This window comes from Camelus bactrianus, chromosome 8 (assembly GCF_048773025.1).
Source record: "Camelus bactrianus isolate YW-2024 breed Bactrian camel chromosome 8, ASM4877302v1, whole genome shotgun sequence".
Lineage (NCBI taxonomy): Eukaryota > Metazoa > Chordata > Mammalia > Artiodactyla > Camelidae > Camelus > Camelus bactrianus.
The window spans coordinates 65,162,287-65,180,148 of record NC_133546.1 but is presented as its reverse complement, the minus strand read 5'-3'; the positions used below and the strand labels follow the sequence as shown (position 1 = coordinate 65,180,148).

General features: G+C 39.4%; 1 long non-coding RNA gene across 2 annotated transcripts in view; it reads left to right on the top strand.

Annotated features, from left to right (window-relative positions):
- LOC141578380 (uncharacterized) overlaps positions 1 to 17,044 on the top strand; it is a 60,193-nt gene extending 43,149 nt beyond the window's left edge. Inside the window, exons 2-5 of one of the 2 annotated variants that reach the window (XR_012508740.1) lie at positions 1,889 to 2,010; positions 5,242 to 5,410; positions 12,786 to 12,917; positions 13,041 to 17,044. This is a non-coding gene — a long non-coding RNA (uncharacterized LOC141578380). The other variant, XR_012508739.1, reaches the window with a different exon arrangement.
- The last annotated feature ends 818 nt before the right edge of the window (positions 17,045 to 17,862 follow it).

Here is a 17,862-nt window from a genome sequence, read left to right as displayed (position 1 = left end):
GGATTTTTCTGAAGGAACCGCACCACAATGAAGTGACCGCCCAGGCAATTACTCTAGGAAAACTCTCCTGGCAAGTTGGCCAGACAGGATGAAACTGGGTAATTTCCTTTAAACCCCGAAGAGGAGAATAAGGCACTTGGGAACAAAAGGAAGTGAGGTGCCAAAAAGAAAATCCCTACACAGAGGAAGGAGCAGTTGAGGACCAAAGCAGAAGACAAGGAACGATGTCTCTGCCCGCCACCTTTACCAATGCCTCCTCTGGATGGGGGAGCTTTGTTCTGTTCTCTCTATGGCTCCCCTAGGAGTTACAACCTTGCTTCTTGGTGTAAAATAAAAATAACCAAATGAATAAATAAATAAATAAATGTCCTTCATATCCATTAGTTAAGCATTAAAAGTCCAGCATATGTTATATATTTGACCCGCTGAAAATAAGACACTCCTGAAACTAGTGAAGTCTACTTTTGCAATGAGCAACACTTCTTGGATTAGTCCTTCAGTGTTTTATCAGCATTCTCAGAAATATTTCCTTTAAGTGGAATCTTTGCCATGAAGAGTTGTTTTAATTTGGAAAATAACTTTTATCCTCATGAGGAATTATTGAGAATTATAAATGTGATTAGTACTAAGAGAAACTGCAAAAACCCATTTTGCAAGTAAGGAAACTAAGATCAAGAAAGGTGTTCAAATTCACTCAGCTGGTTAATGGCTGGTCACAGCCAGACCTAAGTGTCCATGATTCATATCCCACTGTTCTAACCATCTGATCACTAGCTAGTATTTCCTAAGTAGGATATAAATATAGTAATGATTCATGCAGATACAAATTTACATTATTTCTATAAGGATACTAGATATAAATTCATGAACTGCAAATTTAGTCATCCTTTCTCAGTGGGAAATGTTGATAAATTTGGTTTACCTTAAACAAATTTTACCTATTCACCATATTTTAAAAAAATTTTTTTGGTTGTTTTAATGGATGTACTGCGTATTGAACTGAGGACCTCGTGCATGCTAAGCACATGCTCTACCACTGAGCTATATATACCCCATCTTTTATATTCAAACATTAAAGTAAAAATATTTGATCATAATAGATAAAGAAATTAGTTCCATTTTTACATTGTTTGCAGGAGTACTACAGCCATCCTAATGGCTAGGTAAAGTAGATCTTAAACTATGTCCCAAAGTTAATCTTAATAAATTCAGGCTGACAATGAAATAGATCACAGAGCATGAAATTATGTATTGTCACCCTGCAATATATATTCCTAACTCAGCACTCAACTTATTAAACAGGTTTTTGTTGCTACTATTTTTCCTAAACTAATATCACTTCTAAGAAGGTCTAAATGGGAAGAAACTTCAGGTTAGTCTCCATATAAAATATTGTCTGAATTCTGTGGTTAGAAAAAGAGAAATAATACTGATGTTAATCTAAGTGACATAAAATGACCAGAAAATCAGAATTGATTGGAAATGACATATTTGGGTGTTTTTCAGTTACTAATGAAAAACACACTGTATTTGTGTAAACAATGCACTCAAAAAAGTGACCTTAAACTTTAGACACGTAGCAAATGAGAAATTTCCCTGGAAATGATAAACATTTGCATAACATCTCAAAAGCTGCTGAGTAGGGAACTTGAAACTGAAAATAAAGCAGGCGATGAGGAAATCTGAGGGCTAGGCACGAGGGACACCAAAATCGAAACCACAGTCTTTGCACTTAAGTTGCCTCACGTCTAGTTGGCAGGCAGAAATGTAAATGTAACCCACATGTTGGCTGGGGTGACTCTATCTTTTGAGAGCTCCTATAAAATGGGGCTAATTCCCTGGGGGTTGTATTCTGAGGTTAATTTCTGTTTCTGTTATTTTCTTGCAGAACTATCTGCCTTACTGCCATCTTTCTGCCCTGCACTGTCTAGATTTCCAGTGGCATCTCCTGTCTGTGGTTTCACCTGAAACATCACTCACACAAGGCATTTGTAGGTGGCAGATTTGAAGGTTCGTGGCAACGAGGGGAGGTGTGCTATACCACAAAATCAAACAGCAGAAAACTTAATCATGGAATTGAAGAGATTCCTGTCCTCAAACTAGACATACCACATGGCAGGGCACGATGGAGAATGTTTTAGGAACAGCAACAAGAAAAGCATCAACAATTACCCCTGTGAAACGTTTAGCTTTGAAACAGGCCCCCATAGGGGTATTCTAGGGAGAGAAACAAATTGGCAAAGATATATAGGAAAGAAAACACACAATACATTCATATTGGGGAGCAGTGATGGTTAAAGACCACAACTAGGTTTGGCAGAGGCTTGAAGTCAGGATAATGATTTTGGATTTAATTCAATACATTGAAAAAATTCATGGCTGTGATATGTGATGTGATTGACAAATGCCTTTGTTTGCATCATCTCATCAGAGTGCCCAGAAGCTGAGATGCCAGGGTCAGTGCTCTTTGCTCGGGTCAAGCAATACAGTCGATTGCATCTTTGGGGCCCCACACTTCAAGGAACTTTGATAAACTCCAACTCATTTAAAAGAGAGGACTAGCAAAGAAGCCTCAGATGGTGACACATGAGGAATGACCAAAGGAACAAGGGGTTATTACCCTGATGAGTAGGAACTGCAAAAGGCTGAGACAGATGTGATAGACTGTGACATTCTTCAAAACATCGTTTTGTGTTTTTGACCTTTGTGTTCTCACTGCCTGCATATGGCTGCTACTCAATAAAGGTCTGTTGAGTGAGAGAATGAATAACTGAATGGCCCAGCTGGCATAGAGAACAGAAATTAAATTTGTTCTTTGTGTCCCCAAAGGGCAGAGGGTGATGGAAGTTGCAGAGATAGAGATGGAGACGGCTGCTTGACATAAAGAAGACTTTTAACATGTAAACCCTCAACAGTGAATGGAGCTGGTCAGGTTTCTACTTCCGGGCTGGGCTGAGCAAACTCATGCTTGAAAGTGGATGACTTAAGCTCTCCTTGCACTCTGTGACTCTTTAGCTCAATCAAAAATTATTAGCATGGTACAGCCATCTTAATGACCTGCGAGAATTCTGTCAGTGTTACTTACAGATGCAGTAGCAAACTGCCCTGTACAGTTCTCTTCCTATACTTCGTTTTTGTGTTTCATTCTGCTGTGTTTCATGAGTCACAAATTGGAAGAGACCACATGTATGTACACACACAACCCCTGCTGGCTATCAAATACACACATTAGATGAAGTTTCCAGTACATTCAACTGAAGATGCCAAGTCCTATCGGAAGTCAGCTGGCCTCACCACAAAGGCAGATGGAGCAGATCCAAACACACTTTCCTTTACGCCTATTGCTCCTGAAGGGAGGTGTGTAATCGTTATTCAGATTTTCTAGCAAGAAAGTGTCACACCTGGCCTTTTTTATATTTGTATTTTTACCTCCATCTTGTAAGAACTTTTGCGTAGTTATTTTGTTTACTGCGATCAGTCCCCCCACCTCATGCTTGAACTAAGTTCAGTACCAAAAAAGAGTAACATCATCTTGAGGAGAACACATAGCAAGTCACTACTCAGGTGTGGCTGAATAATACCTCTGCCAGGCTGACCACAATCCCCCAGAACCCAGTTCTGCGCATGTTATAAAAGCAACTTTTAACTCATACGTTGTTTTTTTTTCCCTAAGGGATTAAATGATCTTCTTTGAACATATTATCAAATAATTTCTTAATTTAGCCATTCTCTTTGATAGCTCCTGGGAAGTACAGACAAAAGCAATCTTAGCATTTACACAGTTATGATATACGAGATAAAGAAACCCTAAGAAGGTTAGAACAAGATAAAGAATCCTAAGAAAACTGAAGAAATGTGGAAGAATTCGTCTCTGATAACAAAACCAAGGGTCTTGCTATAGACTGAATGTTTGGGTACCCCCAGAATTCATATGTTAAATCCTAATCCTGAATGAGATGGTATTAGATGGTGGGGCTTTGGGGGGTAATTAGATCATGGGGGTGGAGTCTTGTGGGATTAGTGGATTTCTTTCTCTTTCCATCATGTGAGGTTACAATGAAAAGACAGTGGCCTCTGATGCAGGAAGTCAACCCTCACATGCCACCAAATCTGCTGGCACCTTGATTTTGGACTTCCCAGCCCCCAGAACTGAGGGAAATGAAGGTTTGCTGCTTCAGAGAGCTAGTCTATGGTATTTTTTTTAATAGCAGCCCAAATGGACTAAGACAAATATACATATATATGTGTATGTGTGTGTGTGTGTGTGTGTGTGTGTGTGTGTGTGTGTGTGTATATATATATATATATATATATATATATATACACATATATAAAAATAAATACATATATATATATATATCTCTGAATCACTTGGCTGTACACTTGAAACTAACGTTGTAAATCAACTACATACACTTCAATAAAAAACTAAAAATAAAAACAAAACAAAGAATACCGTGACATCTCTGCAAATGTAATGGTAATTTAAATTTGCCTAAAGACAACCATCCTTCCAAAAATTGTCAGAACAAAATTCTGACACTTTTTAAAAAAAGATAAAAAGTATAATAATTGAAATGAGTACCTATGGACACTCTTGATGGTAACAACTGAATCTAAAAGCACCTAAGCCCAGTTCTAAAAAAGATGAGAAACTGGGGTATTAGAGTACTTGTTAAGGATATTTAGGCAGCAGATTTATGTCAAGTGTGGTTTCAGGACTTATGACCCTATTTTTACAGCATAGGAGTTCATTTAGTTTCTGAATATTTATTGAATACTTTGTGCCAGGTACTGTCATGATTCTGCTCCACTCAAATAAAAACAGGACAAGATCCCTGTGCCAAAGAGCTCCTAAAATTTATATTATTTTATTGTTCCCTTTTATTTTAACCCTAGCAATTCCTGTCTTGAGACATGATTAGATCCTATACAAAATTGAACAAATTAAAAAAATCAAATAATCTTATAGGGAAAAATAGGTTTTGAAGAAAATATTACTACTTGATGAGTCATTGTTATTTTCATATTTGATGCTATAGCTTAAAAGTCTAACAAAAATAAATCTATCTTAATTTAACATAATTGAGAATAAAAGTCATTGTCTCCCAAAGAGTTTTTCCCAAAATTCTAGACAGATTAATCCTTCTCTCCCTTTCTCTTTTTTCTCCCTTTTTCTCCCTCTCTCTTTCTCCTTCCCTCCCTCCCTCTTTCTCCTTCCCTCCCTCCTCTCTCCATCAGATTTTCTTTTTTTCTACACTCTGCAGAAATGCTGACTTTGATAATGAGCAGCAGAATGATCTGTGGTGAAAATAGGGAAAAAGAGATTTCACAGCAGAGAAAAACTAACCCATCAGAGTCGTAAATGAAGAGAGACAATAGCAGTGAATAATACACAACAGTGAAAGAGGTAAAGAAGACAGTGCTGTCTGGAAAGCAACATTTCCCCAAACTTTCCTTTGATTTGAAGCAACATCAACAGGACTCCAGTGCACGGAGTCACAGGAAGTGTCCCAAGGAACGTTAGGGCTGCAGAATGTAAGCAGTTGCTAAGCACGAACATGAAACAAACACAAAGGCTGGTCGTGGAGGGATGATTTCCACAGTGATCTGTAAGTTAAATGATGTCTGTACAAGACCTCGAGATCTTTAATGTTCTAGCTAAAGTTACATATGATAACTTTCCACGGGGATCATGTCATTTTCTATAGTTATGAAATGTGCTTGACCATGGAAACATTTTCTTGAAGAAACACCTTCTCAAGGTTTTCCAGAAACACGGATTCAGGTGTTGGGAGGATAAAGGAAATGAGGCACGGAAAACACCCATTAGGGTGCCCGGCACAGAGCAGGTGCTCACAGAAAGGGGCTGGTGGTTGCGGCAGGGATGGAGGGTCTGTCTCCATTCTCACTGCACGAGAAGAGTCATAGATTGACGATGGCCAGCTCACACCTGAGACACATATAAACTGTTTCTGAAAACAGGAGGGGCCAGGGAGGTGGGGAACTAGCAGACTTTGTGTACCACCACATGCTAAGTGTGCAAACCCATTATCATTTAATCCTCACACCGTGAGGTATTATGTCAGTTTTATAGATGAAGAAACTGGGGCTCGGAGTATGCTAACAGTTCCACAGGGAATAAATGACAGGCCTGTCTCAACTCAGGATTACTGTTCCTTTGTCAAATCACATGAATTCCTTAAATACGCTCCTGATTTTATACAGTACCGAGGGACTTTTTGGTGTTTGCCCTATATTACACCAAATGGAGTAGTGCAAGAGGACAGCCGTAGAGAATAAAGCAGAGCTGAGGGTGAATCTCATACCTGCTACTTACTTAGTGTTACGTTGGGCCTCAATTCCTTATTACAAAAGAGAAATCTTCCTCCTTACTTCCCTCCCTCCCTCCCTTCCTTCCACCCTTCTTTCCTTCCACATAATACCAGTGATATCTGAACGAATCAAGTGAAAGGAAGAGTGGAAAGAAGTAAGGGTGAGGGGGAGGGTATAGCTCAGTGGTAAGGGCGTGTGCTTAGCATGCATGAGGTCCTGGGTCCAATCCCCAGTACTTCCATTTAAAAAAAGCAATAATAATAAACAAACCTAATTATCTCCCCTGCCCTCCCCCCGCCCCCCCAAAAAAAACAAAAGAAGTAAGGTTGAGGGGCTAAGGTTGAATTTTATGTTAAACATAAGGAGAGCCATTGCAGGAATTTAAAAGCAAAGGAAGAGCATTATCAGATGATCATTGAGAAGACCCTCTTTGCTGCTGTCTGAAGAGCAGTGGGGGCAGCTACAGGGGCACAGGGATAGAGGCTTCAATTAGAGGCTGATGTGTTCACTGAGGCAAGAGGAGTGGAGGCCGGACTAAGAGGGAGGATGAGGACATGAAGTAAAGAAAAGAGCTTCAGATATGTTTTCAAGGTAGAATCAGTAAGACTTACTAAGATATGTAATATCTAGTTTATCAGAGAGGAAAGACTCCTAGATTTGGGCTTGCATAGCCCGATAAAGCACGGTGCTTTTTACATGAAAGGAGAAGAACAGGCGTTTTAGAAGATGGGCGTGGAAGGGGGAAAATTGAGAATTCCACTTTGGATCTGCTAAGTGGCAGAATCGAAGACGCATCCCAAGGGGAGATGTCAGGAGACGTTTAGACACGAGAGTAAGGAGCTCAAAGGAGAGATGTGGGCTCCAGTGGCAACCTGGGAGTCACCAGCACAGGAGAGCTTGCACCCCTGGGGACTGAGGGGGTCACTTGGGGACAAAGGTTAGAGACAGGGAAGATGACAATCTGAGACCACATCCTGAGTTCCTCCAAAGGAGGCAGCTGGAGAAGGAGCCAGCCAAGAAACAAAACAAGAATGGACTGAGGGAAGATGGGACACGGGAGAGAGAGTGTTTCAAACCCAAGAGAGTGAAGCCCAACTAAGTGACAGGCAGGGGATAAAAAGTGGTGAATCACTGACTGAGATAAACGGAGGATATTTTGGAATAGTAACCGTTTCTTCCCCTAGGGTGGGATGTGGAGTACAAGTGATGCCGTGGCCCATGAGAGGAGAGGGACACTTCTCAGTGGTAGACGGAGGCACAGATGGGTTGGTTTAGACATGAGAAGATGAGAAAGTTTATTTTTGATGGTGACAATTTTCCCAGTGAAGTATGAAGTTCTTAAATCACATCAAATCTCAGATCCATGGAACCATGTAACATAAGGGCAACATTTCAATAGGCATGAGTCCTTAACAAGGTACCCTGCAAAGGGAGGACTGTCTATAGAAATATATCACTGGGCACAGAGGCAACAAAGATGGTAAAATTTCAAAATATACTATAGTAGAAGAACAAATGAGATTTCTGCCAAAGCTGCGCCTATTCAGTACTTGATAAAAGAATAGATGTTAGCTGCTTCGAGGGAAGCCTTTCTAATCGGGGCCAGTGGCCCCGAGGAAAGAGGGAATGTGTGACAGGGAACAGTGAGAGCTGTCCTTCCTCGTTCCTCTTTCTTTCCACTGTAACGTTTACTTTGCTCAAGGCCATTATCACACTGATAGTGAGAGAACATTCTAGAGGCTCTGCACCTCACGGTAATGAGCAGAGGCAGAGAGGGGCAAATTGTTTGACTTTATATTCTGCCACTGACCTTAGTTTCTCAATCTGATTACACCTGGTGACTAGAATGGTACAGCCACAGTACAGCTGAGATATCTACTGATAAAATCCACCTTCAAAATGTGAGGGAAGATATAGTTTGAGATCCTGGTGAACAAAGGACCACTGATGACACCTCTATAAAACTGTGGAGAGCTGACGTGTACTTTGTAAATGCTGATTCTAAATATGCACATCAGGTTTCATAAACTCAATAAAGTCACACATAGCTTTACTAAGCTGAGGGAATCAATGTATTTATAGAGTATTCATAGTTTCTTCTAGGTTTCCCAAAACTTGGAACTGACCTTCCCTTTAGTCCCTTGGGTTCTAAACTACATTTTAGGAAAATCTCTGCAAGCCCAGGGATACCTTTAGTCTAAAATCGCCCACTGTTCTACCTCCAATATCACAGCCAGCTCCCCATCTCTAGTCCCAGCTACCTCTGTTCCCTGGATCCCACGCTCCTCTCCCAAACTGAAGAGGTAACGCTCAAAACTGGGTGGAAAAAACAACGAGATACCATTACACACCGATTAGAATGGTGAAAATCCACAGCACTAACAGCACCGAATACTGACACGAATGTGGAGCAACAAGAACTCCCACTCATTGCCTGTGGGAGTACAAAATGGTAAAGCCACCTTGGAAGATAATTTTACAGTTTTGGGGGGTTTTTTGTTTTCTTTTCTTTTTACAAAATTGGAAGACAGCTTGGTAGTTTTTTTTTTTTAACAAAATTAAACATACTTATTATATGATTCAGCAACCAACTGTGCTTCTTGGTATTTACCCAAATTAGTTAAAAATTTATGTCCACATAAAAACCTTCACATGGATGTTTTAGAGCAGCTTTATTCAGAATCGCCAAAACTTGGAAGCAAATAAGATGTCCTTCAGTAGGTAAATAGATACTAAACTGGTACATCCAGACGACAGAATTCAGAGCTAAAAAGAAATGAGCTATCAAATCAAGAAAACAAATGGAACCATATTAAATACCTATTGCTAAGTGAAAGACGCTAATCTGAAAAGCCTACATACTGTATGATTCCAACTATAAGACATTCTGGAAAAGGCAAAACTTTGGAGGCACTAAAAAAGACCAGTGGCTACCAGGAGTTGGAGAGGAGGAAAGAATAAACAGGTGAGCATAGGGAACTTTTAGGGCAGTGAAGCATTCTGGATGATATTACAGTGGTAGATACGTGTCATTGTCCATTTGTCAAAACCCACAGAATATACAACACCAGGAGTGAACCCTCATGTAAACTATGAACTTTTAGTGACTATGATGTGTTAATGTAAGTTCATTGATTGTACCACATATACCACTTCGGGGTGGGTGTTGATAGTTGCGGAGACTGTGGATATGTGGGGTAGGAAGTATGTGAGAACTCTGTACTTTATGCTCAATTTTTTGTGATCCTAAGACTGCTCTAAAAATATACAGTCTATTTGAAAAAAATGGATGGAAAGCTAGCCTTTCAATAAGTATTTATCAGATTAGCTGAAAAACCCTAGATCATTCTCATATATAGGGCTTGCTGTGGCCAATCTAGAATATCTTATTTAATTCTCTCTTTAGCTAAGTAATAGGAAGACTCTTTAAACCATATTGTTCAATGACACTCATTCCTCCTGGAGGCTGTATGCGTCTCTCCTCCCCACCCTGCCCCATACAGTCCCAGTTCAAATCAGTCACACATATTCTTACTTCTAGGGCAATCCATGTTCTGGATGGCATAGCAATTATAGTTCATTGGCTTTATATTTTTACAGTCTCTAAATTAAAAAAAAATCACAGGCAAAGAGAAAAATGCTAAGAAGTCCTAGTTTAGGATGATTTTGTAAAGTTTATTATTTAAGCCTGTCTTTATTTTGAGAAAGTGACTTCAACAGGTCATGGTGGGCCTGAATTCAGACAGAACAAGCCCAAATTCCATCCTTCACTGCCATGCTAAACAGGAAGGAACGCATAAAACTGTCAGGCCATTTCACTGAAAGGTCTGTATTGGAGTTAAGAAAAAAAGAAGAAGAAACATTTCCAAGAGTCGTCTGGAAGGTTTTATTTCATTTGTTTGCCTTATAAAGTCGTGCTTGGTCATCTTATTAAAAGACAACCTTGCTATAGAAAACACAAGCCTGCTCCACAAAATTATGCATCAACAAATATTGATTTGCACTAGACTGGACCCTGGTTTCAGGAAGGCAAAGCTATGGCCCAAATAGTCCCATTGATTCAGGATAGAAGAACTGTGTCTTCTGTCTGTTTTGACTCTCCAGGATTTCCCTAACTTTTCCCTCATCAAAAATATATCAGTCTGCGGACTGAGGTGTTGAATGAATGTGCCAAGAGGTATGAGGCACTGGGCAGGAATGGAGAGGTCTCTGAGCTTCCCTGCAGAGTCCTGCCTGCCCAGCCACTAGCAAGCCTGCCTTGCTTTCCTCTCTAGCCACTGCTCTGGCTCCGTGCTAACTTCTTTACTAAGCTTTCACTCCAAGGCCATTTTGCCCAATACCAGAATAAAGCAGACTCACTCTTTTATCTTCACAAATATGGTAGAATCAAGGCTTATGTGGCCCAGCTGGGGAATGCAGTGGAGGGTGTATCAAACCCATTCCCTATCTGCACCAGGACTTGATGAAACACTGCTGACCCCTCAGTCTACCCTCTTCATCTTTCTGCCTTAAGGAAGGAAAACAGGAAGGTCCATTGCAGGGAGTTTGTACTATGACAAGGGAATGCTACAAAGGCACCACAGGACGTGTTCACTCACTCAGAGATTCCTGCAGAGCCAAGACAGGCAGTCAGGGAAGCCTTTCTTGAGAAATGATGACTAAACAAACTGAGACTTGACAGATGGGAAGCATCTAGCACAGGTGAGAGTAAAGTGGGTAAGATGGAAGACGGAAAGGCCAGAAAGTGTCTTAGTGTCCCCACTCATCATCTCAGGAAACTCAGTCACCTTCTCAGGATCACATAGTTGCGAACTAGCAGAACTGGGATTCAAACTGTCTCCAGTGGGGACAGAAAGACTTAGGTTCAGATCTTAGTGCAAGCTACCTCACTTCCATAAGCTTTACTTCCCTCATTTGTAAAGTGGTGATGAATTAGATGCAGTGACTATAAAATAAGAATCAATCAATCAATAGTACTGATTCTGTCATCACTGTCTACTTCCCTAGATTGTAAGCTCTAAATGTGCTGGCAGTATGTCTGCCTTGCTCACTGCTATATCTGAGGGCTTTCCCCGATGCCCATCACATCACAGAGGACTCTTATGTGTGAAGAAATTATTGAGAGAATGAAATGAAAAAACATACATGAAGTTCAGGGACAACGCCAGTAGTTTCTCAGTAAATGTTAGCGCTTCTTACCTACCAATGCCAATAAGACAACCCCTCTTAGCCACAAAATCCTATTTGGAATATGTCTGAATACCTCTAAGTGTCATGTGGTATTGGCATCCAGGCTCACCACTACCCTTAATGGCTAAAAGATGTCCGATTTATTTGGCCATAGTCAGGAATGATCCATTGCTACAGGCAGTAGCAGCATCTCCGATTAGAGATAATAAATAAGAAGGAGGAGGACTGGTGTATCCAAGATAAAACACAGCCCTATCTATGCCCAGGTCCCCTGCGAAAATAGCTACAGACAAATGCTAAGAGTCATTTGAGGTTCTCAAATCATAAGATTCTTTTATTTTCCTGTAATAAATTAGCATTTCTCTGACCTTATGCTGGTATGCTCAGTCTTTCTTAGGCACAGACTTCAGCTTTTCAGTGGCTGTATCGGGAGCAGAGATGCCTTGGAAGGCTCTTCAGCTCCTCTGGGCTACAGTGAACAGCATCACCCAAGAGACACTGCGCAGAGGGTGGCAAAGTGGGTGCATAAAAATTGCTTTCTCATGTAATGGTCGCAGCCATCACATCAGAAATCAATTCTGGCCATTTATACAGAGAAGTGATGGTTGAGAGGTTGAGATTTACTAAATGTTCCTCTAACACTGGCCATCAAGCCCCATGATGACAACCAGAGGCTTAGTCTCACCCTGGGCGATAACACAGCCATCAGCTCCAAGAAGAGAACCGCTGAGAGTAAAATAAGGGAAGCAAGTGTCATTTGTTCACTCACCATGCTCCTAATAATGAGAAAAACGTGCCAGGGAGCTTAGAAGAGACACTGCAAACAAATTAACTTATGCTGATGAAATTTTGGAGAATAATTCTCAGCATCATTCTAGAGGACCCACATTATCTGATTCCAGCATAGGCTACCTGGTGCCACCGTCCATAACCATCTACTTTAATAATGAAAACATGACTCTATTATTAACTCTATTCTGTGCCCTCCCCCCAGTAGGCCAAGATCCACCACAAGCTGGAAGTGCCAATATAAGTACATCATCCCTGGTAACCATCATTTTCTTAAGCCTATGGCCGTTAAATAGAAAGAAAAAAAGTCTGGAAACCCCATCATCTGAGGCAGCACTGCTTTTGTGGGGCGAGGGCAGAGTGCCCCTGACACTTGGCTTCCAGGGATGCAGAGTGAATGCCTGCACAGGTTAGGGCCTTCGAGCCTGAGGTTTTCCACGAAATGCAACAGTCTGTCATCTTCCCTGTAGGTGCCCCTACAGTTCAGTAGCATATTCAAGCAGAGGATAATCATCAATTGGAAATGTGCACCAAACATGGGACAACATATAATAATATCCAGCAGATGCCTCGAGGGCTGAGTTGGACAGAACAAGTTGCATGTAAGAAGTTGATTGGAAGGTTTTTTTTTTTTCATTTTCACTTTCGCAAATGAAGTGATTTAAATGAATCTGTCATAGAGAGTTTCCGAGTTTCCCAATAATGCATTGCTCTTTTATTCACAGATTACCTGCATCTTATCATGAATACCTGGATGAGCAAGAAGAGACAGTATGCCCTAAAGAATAAGACACATATCAGATGCACTTAAAATAGAGATGGCTTCACTTAAATGAAAATTGATAAACACCCTTTCTCCTGCCCAAAGCCTAACCTTCTGCGTGTCCCAGAGATGCCACTCACTCTTATCTCTTAAGGATTTGGCTCCTGCAGGTGCCCCCTTTCTCTCCTGCAATAGGAGCTTCTTCCTCTCTCTTGGATCACTGACATCAGCTATAAAATGCCACATATTAAAGAGCACCCTCTTGAACTCTAATTCAAAAAGATACATGCACCCCAATGTTCATAGCAGCACTATTTACAATAGACAAGCCATGGAAGCAACCTAAATGTCTATCAACAGATGACTGGATAAAGAAGATGTGGTATATTTATACAATGGAATACTACTCAGCCACAAAAAGAATAAAATAATGCCATTTGTAGCAACATGGATTGACCTGGAGATCATCATTCTAAGTGAAGTAAGCCAGAAAGAGAAAGACAAATACCATATGATATTACTTATATGTGGAATAAAAAAAAAAAGACACAAATGAACTTATTTAAAAAACAGAAACAGAGTCACAGATAGAAAACAAACTTATGGTTACAGGAGGGGCAAGAGGGTGGGAAGGGATAAATTGGAAGTTTGAGATTTCAAATACTAACTACTACATATAAAATAAATAAACAACAAGTTTCTACTGTATAGTACAGGGAACTATACTCAATATCTTGTAGTCACCTATAATGAAATACAATACGAAAAGGAATATATGTATATGTATATGTATATGTATGACTGAACACCACATTATAAACTGACTATATTTCAATTTTTAAAAAAAGGGGAAAAAAATAAGCACTCCCTTGATCCTAAGTCCATCTTCAGTCTCTCTCCTCTGCTATTCCCATAGCAAAACTTCTCTAAGGAGTTGTCTCTATTCTCTCTTTCTGCTATTTCCCACCATTCTCTCCTGAACTCACTCCCAAGCAGGCTTTTCTTTCCCCAGTTCCATCCCAGTGAAAACAATCTGAGTAAGTGTAGCACGGTGTGCATCATAAATCCAGGGCTCCGTTCCTGGTCCTCACCCTCCCCGACCACCCTCCAGACCGCAGTGAGACAGTGGGTCACTCCCTCCTTGCAACAACGTTGCACTCAGCTTACTCCCCACCTGTCACTCCCACCTGGTTCTCTCCTCCCTGGCTGGCTGGTCTTGATGAGTCCACTCTCCCTCCTTCCTGTCTCTTCATTCCCTTCTCCAGGGCCCAGGCTCTCTCTCTGCCCATTCTCTGGGTGGCCTCATTGAGTCCTTGGTTTTTAATACTATCTATATGCTGACAACATCCCAATTCATGTCTCTAGTATTTGCTCCTATTTACTGAGTTCCTGACCCAGATGATGGGTACTTGCCCTCTCTACTTGGATGGCCAACTGAAACTCTACCTGGTGCTCTTCCTCTTCTCAGTAAAAGGTGTCTTCACGCAGATCCTTAGCCCTACACCCAGAAGTCCCCCTTACCACCTCCCCATCTTCCTCCACATACACCCAATCTAGCTGCAATTCTGGCCAGCTCTCCATGGGATCTGATCACTTCTCCACACTCTGTCGCTACAACTCTGGCCCAAGTGGCAGCACCTCTTATGTGGCTTTGAGCTAAAGACCCCTAGCTGCTTTCTCTTCTCTCTACCCAGAAGATGTAAATTACATCACGTTAATTCCCTGTTAAAGACCCTCCCATGTCTTCCTGTGCATTATAGTTGGAATAAACTCCAAACTCCTTTTTGTAACATATAGGACCATAAAAACCTGGTCCCATTGATCTCTGTAGCCTTCTCGCACTGACCACTCTGTCTCTGTCCTCTCCACTCCAGCCACTCAAGCAGCAATGCCATGGTTTGGGCACACCTTCCTTGGGGTCCTGGCATCTGCCATGCTCTCTGCCTGGCAAGTGCTTCCTCCAGATTCTCCCACGCCCCTCACTGGCTCCCTAGACTCAGGTACCAGCTCCTCAGAAGGGACCTTTCCAGCCATCCTTTCTAAAATCACACTCACCCTCACTCACTGTCTTACCATTTATTCTGTTTTATTTTTCATCACAGCACTTATCAGTACCTGAAATTATAGTCTGTGTATTTATTAACACATCTATTACCATTCTTCCCAATTTGAATGTAATTTTACAGGGCAGGAACATAATTGTCTTATTCAAGTTTGTATCCCCAGTGATCAAAACAGTGACTGTCACATAATAGACATTCAGTAAACAATATTTTTTTATTTTTACTTTTAATTTTTAATTTTTTTTACTGAAGTATAGTTGGTTTACAATGTTGTTTTAATTTCTGGTGTACAGCATGGTGAATTAGTTATACAATATATGTATATGTATATAAATATATGTATGTATATATAAATATATATGTATACATATACAAATAAACAACATTTTGAATGAAGTAATAGAAAATAAATTTGTCTAGGAAAATTATTAAGTATATGTTTTTCTTTTCATACTCTCAAGTCATTATCAAATTAATTTTAAAATAACTTAAGAATGAGAGGAGGAAATATTATGTAGATGTCAATGACCAAAATCATTTTAAGAATGTAACAAAAGTTCAGTCAAAATCTGGAGAGATTTTGAATAAAGGCAGAATGTGAAAACAAATATATTTAAAAATATTTATTTGAATGATCAAATAAGAGTATCAAAGAAATTTGAAAAAGGATAATGAGTGGTTATGTGGGAATGAACAAAGAGGGAGAAAATGCTCTGAAAAAAATGTGCCCTACAAAATGCTAAATGTATTTTAAAGCTACAGTGATTAATTACATGGTACGATGGAAAACATATTGCAAAGATGAACAGAATAGCTGCAATATCTATGAAGGAAGCCCTGGCATGGATAAAACTCAGGATATTATGGAGTAAATATCACAAGCCAATAAATAGAGAACAAATAACTTTTTCAAATGGCATTGGGCAAATCAGGGATTTGGGAAAACCCCAATTAGGTCTTAACCCAGCATGATACAACAAGAATGACAACAAAATCCCGGACTAGCCAAAAAAATGAATATTAGAAGTAAATTCTAAAAAGCCATGACAAAAATAGAAGTAAATATTTAATGGATCTTGGAGATAAGGAAGGCCTTCCAAAGCATAATGTTTATAGGAAAAAAAAAAACAAAAACAAAAAACAGTAACAGTGACCACATTAAATAAACAAAAAAACAAAAACACTTTTGGACTTGAAATATAAGCAAATGGAAAAGGCAATTCTCAGACTAGAAATAATCCAGAAAATATTTCACAAGGACTAACAAAGTTAATATTTTTAGAAAACACATAAATCACTCCTATAAATCAGTTACCTCATGAAAAATAAGGAAAATAATGCTTTGCAGGGGGTGATATCCAACAAGCACTTGGTAGATATTCAATAAGTCAGACTTATTATCAATAATAATTGTAAAAGAAAAACACTAATCTTTTAATAGAAAAAGTAAAATGACAAAAACAAGAGGTTAGCAGGTAGTCAGATTCAACAAATAAATGTAGATTAAAACCCTGGCTTACCATATTTTTACCAGACAATTTAAAAAATACTCAATATTCAAAAACTGTTTTCAGATTATTAATAATAATGTAAATTGATACAACTTTTCTTAAAGATATGTAGTCCACCCAAAGCAATCTACAGATTCAATACAATTCCTATCAAAATTCTAGTGGCATTTTTCATAGAAACAGAAAAAGCAAACATAAAATTCACATGGAACCATGAAAAACCCAGAGTAGCCAAAGAAGAGCAAAACTGGAGGCACCACACATCCTGATCTCAAATTATTTTACAAAGCTACAGTAATCAAAACAGTATGGTACTGGCATGAAAACCAATGGAACAGAAAAGAACCCAGATAAAAACCTACCCACAAGCAGTCCATTAAATCTTCTATAAGGGTACCAAGAACACACAAAGGGGAAAGAAGAGTCTCTTTAATAAATGGTCCTGGGAAAACTGGATATTCACATGCAAAAGAATGAAATTGAACCCATTTCTTACACTATACACAAAAATCAACTCAAAATGCATTAAAGACTTAAATATAAGACCTGAGACTGTAAAACTCCTAGAAGAAAACATTGGGAAAGAACTCCTTTACATTTGTCTTGGCAATGATTTTTTTTTGGGGGGGGTATGTACAACATCAAAGCATAGGCAACAAAGGCAAAAATAAACAAGTGGGACTACATCAAATTAAAAAGCTCTAAACAGCAAATGAAACAGTCAATAAAATGACAAGGCGATCTGCTGAATGGGAGAAAATATTTGCAAACCATATACTTGATAAAATGGTAATGTACAAAATACGTAAGGAACTCATGCAACTCAACAATAAAAAAAAAATCTGGTTAAAAAAATGGGCAAAGCTTATACAGTGATTATGTCCACTATTTCTCAATTAAACTGTGGGAAAATATTTTTTAATGGGTAAAAGATCTGAATAGACATTTTTAAAAAACAAACAAAAAAAACTACAAATGTCCAAAGGCATATGGGGTGGGGGGTGTGTATAGCTCAAGTGGTAGAGCTTAGCAATTCCCAGTACCTCCTTTAAAAATAAATAAATAGATAAATAAATAAATAAATAAACAAACAAACAAACCTAATTACCTCCCTTCTCCCTCCCCCCAAAATAAAATAAATAATTTTTTTAAAAGGTATATGAAAAGGTGCTCAACTTCACCAATTACCATGGAAATGCAAATCAAAGCC